Source organism: Lepus europaeus, chromosome 9, assembly GCF_033115175.1.
Source record: "Lepus europaeus isolate LE1 chromosome 9, mLepTim1.pri, whole genome shotgun sequence".
Classification (NCBI taxonomy): domain Eukaryota; kingdom Metazoa; phylum Chordata; class Mammalia; order Lagomorpha; family Leporidae; genus Lepus; species Lepus europaeus.
The window spans coordinates 90,419,731-90,430,119 of record NC_084835.1 but is presented as its reverse complement, the minus strand read 5'-3'; positions in this window follow the sequence as shown (position 1 = coordinate 90,430,119).

Below are 10,389 nucleotides of genomic sequence, written 5' to 3'. Positions count from 1 at the left end.
TTCTGCCTTTCAAATAAATAAACATATCATTAAAACAATGAAAAGAAAAGTTGAAAAGTTTCAAAAAGTATTCTTGATTTCTGCTTCCTCACCTGAACTGATAATTTTAATCTATTTATGCTCAGAATGGAGAAAAATTCACTCACCTAAAAGCCTGTGATATTGAAGGGCAACTAATAGGATGCCCTCACAAGGGTAGGATCACAAATGAACTAATTTGTGAATTGTATGCCCTAGACGGGTAAAAAAAATCCTCTATCCAGACAGTTGTTTTTTCTTTTTCTTTTCTTTTTTTTTCCGGAGCAAGACTTCATGGAATAAGTCCTCAAAATCACATCTGTTCACCTTATGTGACTGGAAGGAGAGGCGACTTCTGAAACAGGGTGATTGAAATGGAAATACATTCAAATAAATGGATTCTGGAGTTCCACTTTGTCCCAAATAACCTCTACTGTAAGTGATCAGCTTATTTGAAAGGGTGATGGGTGGGCTATCTGGGCAAGGCTGTATTTGATTTTTTTTTTTTCATCATTAGTCTATCTTTCCTTTTTATTCAACCTTTTGGAAGAAGGTCTTAGATTCAGGGCTGAATAGGGGGTGGGGCAGCTGAGACTTCAAAGGACACTCAGCATGTGTTTCTAATGGGTTTTCAAGTGCATCCTTCTACCCTTGGACTATGTCTCTCTCAGAGCACCTAGATTTGAAATTTCTGTTTTATTGCTAAGTGGTCAGAAACTAAGGAATGCCATGATATTTATTTGTTTGTAAAATGAAGAGAAGTTTGATTTTTTCCTTAATCAAGACAATCATAGGCTTCAGCACCCTGCAGCCCTGACAATGACACTTTGAACAACACAAGCACATGCCATGTCTGAACATGTCTTCACCACACAGAAAGAAAGGATCAGTTAGAGTGATATGTGCATGTATATGCGTAAGATCAGCACAGATTTTCCTTTGTAACCCTCTGACTATATCTTAAATCAACCTCCACTTTCCTTGAACTTGATCTGAACATTGTTCCTGTCAACTGTATTGCCTCTGCTGTCCTTTCTTCTACTTGAATGACCTGACTTTGTACTCCTTTAACCAGAAAGATGAAGTTAACTTTGCTTTTAATTGAAAATATGGTATGTTTTAGGCACCATGCTTAGAGCTTTGTGAACTTCATCTTATTTGATCCTTTCGGTTACTGTAAAATAATAACCCTAAAATAACCCATGTTGTAATCAGGAAAGCTGAGACAGAAACGATTGAATAATTTGTCCAAGTTCATAGAGTTCAGGAAAAAAAAAAAAAACCACACCAGTTGCAATAGGTTAGATGTATTTCCATATCAAGTCAGAGCCCTGTAGAGTGTTTTTAAATGACTAAATAGTTTTCTATCTTACATATGTACCATAATTTATTTGACTTTCTGGCTATTCATGGATATTCAGATGATTCTTTTCCACTTCTTAGCATAAAAATGCCACAATAAGTAGCTTTGTTCATGGACTCTCCACAGATTTGCATCCTAGGCATAGAAATTCTAGGCCAATGGATTTGACTCCTGGTTCTGCTTCTGATTCTAGCTTCCTGATAAGCACACCCTGGCAACCTTCATGCCACCTAAATGCATATTTTTATTTTTTCTCTCAGAAATTAAGCGTGGTGCTAGAATGGAAAGTGTGTTTGCTGATATATTTAAAAGTTACAGGTCTTGGCATGCTTATTATGCCATGCATGTTTTTATCAGAAGCTGGTTGGTGGATGGGCATTTTTTATCAGAAGCTGGTTGTGACACAGAGGTTAGGCTATCACCCGGGATGCCTGCATTCCATATTGAAGTGCCTGGGATCAGTTTCTGACTCTGCTTCGGATCCAGGTTCCTATTAAAGCACATATTGAAGGTAGCTGATGATGGATCAGATAATTGGATCCCTGAAACCTATATGGAGACCCAGATGGAGTTCCTGGCTGCTGACTTCAGCTTGGTCCAGGCCCAGCTGTTGTGGGCATTGGGAAGTGAATCAGCTGATAGAACATCTCCCTCTCTCTGTCTCTGTGTTTCTGTACCAATCAAATGGATGAAAATAAACAAACTTTAAAGAAAAAGAAGAAGCTGACTGGAAGAGGGCTTGGTATCTGAGTAAGAAAGCTGCCTACTAGCACCACAGGAATACCTCTGCTCATTAACAAAGCGCTTCAGGTCTTGTTTATCTTTTATCTACTTTGTGCTAGAAGGTTGTAGTTCCAGTTTATGGTCCCATTCTATTGTTCTGTTTTTCTGTTGACACAGAGTTCTGAGAATATAATAAGAGAATAATAAGAGCTAATTTATATTTAATATTAGGGCCTTTATAATAGTTTCCAATTAGGGAAACAGGAGCCTAGTTAGTTGTATGTGAATGCCATTTCTTTCAGAGGGAGAGAGAGAGAGAGAGAGAGAGAGAGACAGAGACAGAGAGAGAGAGAGATCTTTTACCTGCTGATTCATTCCCCAAATATCCACAATGTTCAGGGTTGGGCCTGGCAGAAGCCAGGAGCCTGGAGCTTCATTTGGGTCTCCCACATTGGTGCAGGGACCCCTGGACTTGGGCCATCTTCTGCTGATTTCTGCAGGGAGCTGTATCAGAAGTGGGGATTCCAGGACTTGAACTGGTACTCATATGGGATGCCAACGTGGCAGACAGTGGTTTAACCCACTGCACCACCATGCCATCTCCATGAATGTCATTTCGAAAGCAGCTGTTGAGGAATGCTGTCTTCACACATCCTAGGAAGGGTGGTTTCACCTTAATAAACCACACTCATTCCACAGTGCTGCTTAGAATGCTTCACCCATAAGAAGGTGAAAAAGTGAGTGGTAATCAATGTGATGGATCTTTGTTTCAGTGACGCTTTCAGAAACTTTCTCAAGTAGCCATTAATGTCTGATATCTTTGGATCCATCAACTAAGGCATAGAGAGGCCTTACATTAAGCAATGTATTCTGTGTCATGTGCTAGAAAATACCAGGGATGAGACTCTTGAGGTCAGTTTTGTGTAACTCTGGGCCATGACATCATATATGATCTCCTACACTCATGCACTTAGAAATTGCTACCTCACACTAACACACACCAAAGCAAAATAAGATTCCTACTGAACATACTACACTTTGAGCTCTTTACCTATACTACCTCATTTTATCCTTAAAGGAGAATTCTGTGAGATAGTTACTATTTTCTTCTTTTTCATATGAGGAATCAAAAATGAAGTAGCTATCTAAATTTTCCCAAGTAATAAGTGGTAGAGTTGTGGTTCCAAAAATAATTCCATGCAGAAATAGAAATATATTTAAAGGAGTTTGGGTTAATTCATGATTATTGCTCTGTGAACTATTATTACAGGGATGTTGGTGTTATTACTCTGTGACTATCACACTGTCTCCTTCAAATGCCTAGCAGGGGTACTTTTAGAAGCAGTTTTGGCCTGGAAGGATTCAGTGTCAATGCATGCATTATTAAGTCCTGAATTTAATAATAAACCTGAAGAGAGGAGTCTGGCTAACTCACCCACGAATCTGCTTCATCTTGAGCAGCAGGATTCTTACCCCACTTGGAGTATCTAATTAACCCACCATTTCTTCTTACTGTGACCAGATGAACACAGCCTTGGCGGAGCAGAGAGCCACCTCCAGCTGGTTAGAATATCAGAAAGAGCCTGGGCACCTTGGAATGGTGGTTTGGAGGTCAGTGGAATTATCAGTGATCAATTTCTCTAATAGAGGAAGAGACTTTGGAATTCAAATGTTTTCCATTCTAAGAGCACACATGCATGTGTAAGAAGGTAGTATCAAATCAGGGCTGATGCCTCAGACACCCAGTTTATAGCCTCAGCATGGGAAAGGCTCAGCAACATTACTGTAGTGAACTAGTAGAAGAAGTTGTGGAAGAGTAATTATAGGGTTGAGCTTTTAGGGAAATACCTCCAATTGTGGACATCTGGCTCCAGAACCAGTTTCCATAGAAAGAGAGAGGGATGAGTCTTATTGACAGAGACAACCTGTTCTGTGGCCTCAGCCTCATTCTTAGAATTGTAGCTTATCAAAGCTAAAATGGCCATAGTCCACAATTCTCCATTCTCCTGTGTGTTGTCAATTAAAAAATCTGAAATTCTTAAAAAAATGAACATGATGTATAAGCTTGTATAGCATTCAATATATACTTGATAAGTTCATGAGTTTAATAAATGCATATTGTAGGATAAACTGTTCTTTGTCATTTTCTGTAAAATTAGTTGGTATAATAGGACAGAAATATCTGATTTCTTTTTTCTTAAGATTTATTTATTTGAAAGTCAGAATTGCAGAGAGGCAGAGGCAGAGAGAGAGAGAGAGAGAGAGAGAGAGAGAGAAAGAAAGAAAGAAAGAGAGAGAGGTCTTCCATCTGCTGATTCATTCCCCAAAAAGTTTACAATGGCTGAAGTTGTGCCGATCTGAAGCCAGGAGCCAGGAGTTTCTTCTGGGTCTCCCACGTGGGTGCTGGAGCTCAAGGTCTTGGGCCATTTTCTACTGCTTTCCCAGGCCACAGCAGAGAGCTGCATCGGAAGTGGAGCAGCCAGGACTCGAACTGGCACCCATATAAGATGCCAGCACTGCAGGCGGTAGCTTTACCTGCTGTACCATGGCACCAGCCCCAATATCTGTTTTCTTAAAAGTTAAATTATATACAGTAAAATATCTGGATCAAAATATATAATTCAGAAAAATAATTTTTCTGAAGGTTTTTAATCTCTATAGACATTAAACATTTCAGTGAATTAGAAAATCTGTTGAACCAAAAACCAGGTTACTCCAAGAAAGTTGTGCAAAGAATGAAGTACTTGCTAAATTCTGAAGGTGTATGTGGGATCCTCTGTCATTTGGCATATGGACAAGATGGAACAAACAGGAAAACCTTGCATGATAGTCTTTCTTACCCACAGAATTCTTCAGTTATAACCATGGCTGTTAAAAGAAAGTAGCACAATATGGGTTGGCTGGTTTTGCTGTGAATTTTGTTCCAACAAGGGCTCAAAACTTTCTTTGGTTCAAACATGGAAGTCAACTTCATTTTCACATGAAGGTCCAAGCTATCTGGAAGTTTTTATTGCTCACAAAGATGTAAGCTGCATAGAATTGTTGAGAAAAGTCCATGTGGTTCAGAAATGTTATTGAGAAAGTTTAGTTTTCCCATGAACAATGTATCTCCATCTACAAATTTCAAGCCACCGTCTCTTAAAGACACAACCCAGAAGCTGTCAACATCAATTACACTAATGTTCCATTAGTCAGAAATTAGTCATGTGATACAGTAGTTCTACCTCTCTTTCTGTCCCTCTGCCTTTCAAGTAAATAAAGTCTTTAAAAAATAAAATAAAAGCATCAGTGAGAGTGAGAGTGAGCTCGTATGATGTGTCCTGGATAAGGACAGCTGAGTTCTCATGGTCCTAGAAATATTTCTTTTAGCTGCTCTTTGGAGTGAGTGGCTGGATAAACTTCAAGGGTAGTGAGAAGCCCACATGGCTCAGATCTGTACCTTCAGTATTTAATCCCAGATCTGCAACAAAGTAAGTACAAAATAAATATATTTTAAAAATTTAGTACTGACATATAAGAAACATTATAGAGGCAGTTTTTGAGCAAAATAAATGCCCCTTTAATGCAATCTTCCATTTCCTTTTTTTAAAGATTATTTTGACTTTAAAGGCAAAGAGAGGGAGAGAGAGAGAGAGGGAGGGAGAGAGAGAAAGAGAGAGAGAGAGAGAGAATCTCCCACCTACTGGTTTTCTCCCTAAATGCTGGCAATAGCCAGGGCTGGGCTAAGCTGAAAGAAATCTATCTGGGTCACCCATATGGGTGAATGGGACCAAAATGCCATCCTTTGCCTTCCTCAGTGTGTTAGGATGGGGTTGGATTGGAAGCAGTACAGCCAGGAATCAAACCAACATGTGGGGACCCTTGGCAGCGGGTTAACCTGATGCAATACAAAGCAGCCTCCAACCTTCTGTTTCTGAAGGAGAGTTAGACTTCAAAGATTCCAATATTGTCTTAATATCTATACTCTATTTATCACATATTGGTGTAAATTTTCTGGAAGTCTACTTATAGGGATATGAGTTTTTAGTGTTCTTTGAAGAGTTTTATAGACAATTTGGTGATATTTTGACCCCAATGTTTAAACAAGGATAATATTTGAACTCCAGGTTGGTAAATCAGAATTATGCAAATAGGTTTTAATCATTAAATTTTCACTGAGAAAGTAGTTTTGGGAGTGAATTAAATTAATCCCATGTAATTCTTAGATCAATTTTTTATACAGTGCAGTTAAAACATCTGCTATTTCTTTTTTATCCAATTCTATTTTATGTAATAAAATTATTTCTGTAGGAATAATTTTACATTTATATAATTTGTAATAATGATTTGATTCATCAAGCATCTATATAAATGCTTCTGCCTGTCTGATATTTCTTTCAGGAAAATTATTTTGACCACATCCAATCACCCTGGATCAGATTCCCCAGATCAAAATTTGGTCAAGAAGATAAGATTCTTCTGTCAATTTTCAGTCAATAACACTTTTTTCACAATGCAATTTTATCTTTTCCAGTTTTATTTTGCAATGACTATTTCTAAGTCTAATATTCCTGAGTCAATTTTTGCAGGTTTGGAAATTAACATTATGGGATTCTTCAGTCAATTTTTCTTTTAATTTTGCTGTGTAAAGTTAACTTCACACAATTTAACTTCACTGATTACTTCTTGTAGTATTTATTTATTTATTAACATAAAACTTTAGTAGGTAAAAAATCTTGCATGGTAGAATCAAATGATGAGGTTAAATTGGCTATGATGTGCTTTACTTACAAGTAGCTTTAATGCCTTAATGGAGAGGTGGAGAGGCCTTTCCTTACAAAAGGATCATAGTGATTACTATGTTGTAAATTCATATTAATTAACTTGGGACAGAACTAGGATAGTACAACCTAAAAGGCCATTTAGTCTCAAAATTAGGAAAAAAATGTTTTATCAACTGAGCCAGTTGAAATGGAGTTTATGAGTTGCCTGAGATTCAAACAAATTCAGGTGGAAATATTGTCAAAAGATTCCATTAGATTTTCTGATCTTTCTTTAAAGAATCCATACTAAACAATAATTTGTTTGTGAATTTTATTTTATGTCTTTCCAAATTATGGTTTAGGGGCAGACATGAGTTTTCTTTCCTTTTAATCTTCTTAAATTGCAGAGAACTAATTGGTTTGATCTATTTTTAGGTCTTCAATGATAGATCCTTGTTTCATCTCTTGATCCACTTCATTTTGTCCAAATCCAAGTTCTCAGGTTCCCACCCTGTATCTCTCAGAATGCCACACCTCTGTGTGATTTCAATTGCCTTCTCCTTGCTCCTTTGTCCTTCATAATTTCTCAGTTTTCATTAGCTCTGAGAAGCTTTCCCTAGTCCTATAAAGGTGGGCCAGGTGCTCTTCTAGTATCATTTAGATGTTTGCCGACATGTGGCATTGACTCAGTTGGATGACTGCTTGATTTTAAAAGTTTTATTGTAGTTGTATTGATGATGCACATAAGACCTGTATAATATACTTTGTCAAGAGCATGGAAGGAATCTTGTGTGAATTAAGTGTTGCATATTATACAGTACTTCTCTAGGAGCTCCCATGTTTACTAAGGAATCAAAACACAGGACTAATGCTCCAAGTACTACATAGGTATCACAGGTGAAACTTGATATAGAAGTTTGGGAAATGGAGAACCATGTGGACTAGTGTTATCAAGGATAGTTTAATGGAAAAGGAAAGCATCAAGGTGGCTTTGATATTTGTGCTGCATTTATAACAAAGATAATTAGTTAAGGAAATTCTACCAGTGTGGTAACTTAAATGGCATCAAATTTTCAACTGGCATTTGGGATGTGTGGCAAACACATATATACACACACAAATCTTTATTTTATCAAAGAAATGTTTGAAAATATAGAATGTAGTGAGATACTCTGGCTAAAATTCTGGCCCAGAGAGAGGGTGGTTGAGTCCTAAATTTCCTAGGACAGCTCAGAGAATGAGAGTCGAAGGGATTCATTCATTCCTATCACGAGTCTGTATAGAGTACTTGCAGTGTGTCAGATGCTTAGCTAATTGCTGGGAGGTAGAGATCGACTACATAGATGCTTTTGGGACTTTTCATGACGCTAACTTGGAGAAACATTCACATTTCCCACTGCTTCCTGTCATCTACTTAGGATGCTCATTCTGCCTGTAGCTCTATCTTGCTTGTAAAGTATTATTTTGCCATGAAAGAGCAAGCGAACTGGTCTGGGGAAGCAGAATGCACCCAATGGTATCTGAATGTTCCTTTCTTCCTTCCTGAGACACCTTCAAAGCTCTCCAGCCCTTGGTGGGCTGTGATTCTGGAGAGACAATTGTCTTTCCTGGAATTCTCCATGTTTATGCTGTAGCTGGGGCTGTTTCTCTGTAAGTTTTGCTATTGATAATCATTTAATAATGCTCCTTTGCTCTAAACCTCAGATTGCTCACTTTAAAAAATGAATCTGAAAACTCAAAGGAGGGGGCTATTCTCATATTATATGTGTATATTTTCCCTTGAAGGTAGTAACATATGGAACAATAATTAGAGCAAGATTTTCTTCTGTCATTACTGTATTCATCATTTTTCCCTACACGGAATATTCATTTTTAAAGTCTTTGCCCAAAACTCAATGTTTTCTTTTTAAATGACTAAACCTTTGGTGAGTTTTCATGCATAATATAGACTTAGCTAATCAGCCTTTCCCAGCTCATATATCATAGTGAAATGTTACTCAGAACAGCTCAATCTGGTGGCAATGATGATGAAGCTATTGAATTTAATGGGCCCATCTAAGATTTACCCTTTCAAATTATAGTTTTGGTGTCTCTGACACTAATCATTCTCCTGCTCTTCTCCATCCACTTGCTCCTCTTATAGTCTTCTTCCTCTTACCATTCCTCTTAACCCCTTCCTCTTCACTCTCCTTTTTTGCTGTTTCTTCCACCTCTTCTCTCATCCTCCCCACCCCCTGCCAGGATACATAGCAGGCAGGCTTGTTCTAGCTGATGATTATATTTAGTGCATGAATCATGACTAACTGTGAATTTCTTGCTTCTTCTAACAGTCTGAATCTGAGTCAAATCTTCCTTAGAGCTATAGTGTTTGCTCTGTTTCAACAAGGAGGTTGGAACCAAAGGGCAAGAATTCTCAACCCCCTCTCCATCTTGATTCAACCCTACACCAATTTCTACCACATTGTGAAATTCTTTCCTAACCACTCTAATAGAACTGCATTCTCAGATTTTGTAGCCCTAATTTCTCCGCTTGTTTTGTCTGCTTCTTGCCATGTTCTGCATTGCTGTTCATCAACTTCCACATGGATAAAATTTAATGTATCTGGGGAAGAATACAAAAAGGTATAAGTTTGATCTTCTATTTTATGCCAGACTTGACAGCAACTTGACAAAAGATATCTTCTTTTATCAAAACAGGTAACAAAACACAACCCTTATGGAATTGACCATATAGATGGGACCATAAGTCAAAGGGATCACACAAATAAGACCAAGTGCCTGGTAATAATAATAAATAGAATTACAAAAGAGAGAAAGTTCTAACATGGGAAGCAGTCCACACAGCAAACTCATAAAATGACGAACGCCCTAAACAGCACTCTGACCTCAGAATCAGCCCATAAGGCATTCTGATCTGACTAAAAATAACATGAGAGCATTTCAGCCATGGAAAGCTAAGGCATAGTGGCAAAAACAGTTCTGTATGAAAGATCTCTGTGAGTGAGATTACAGTGGAAAGAAGGTACCATCAAAGAGGGATGTACTTTTCTCTGAAGGGAGGAGAGAACTTCCACTTTGCATATGGCCCTGTTTAAAAACCAACGGAGTTTGTGGACTCAAAAGGTGTCCATAGCCTTGGTAGCTTATGTCAAGAGCCTTGGGTGATCACTGATGTCATAAATAAGAGTGTCAGTTGTTAAATCAACAACAGGAGTCACTGTGCACTTGCTCCTCATGTTGGACCTCTGTCCTTAATGAGGTATACTATAAGAATTAATGGTAAAATTTGTCTTCAAATTGTACTTTACACTTTGTGTGTCTGTGTGGGTGCAAATAGTAGAAATCTTTACTTAGTATAGAGTGGGTCTTCTGTATATAAAGTCAACTAAAAATTAATCTTAATGGAAAATGGAATGGGGGAGGGAATAGGAGGTGGGATGGGAGTAGGGGTGGGAGGGCGGGAATGGGGGGAAGAAACACTATATCCTTAAAAGCTATACATATGAAATTTGTGTTCATTAAATAAAAACCTTCAAAAAAAAA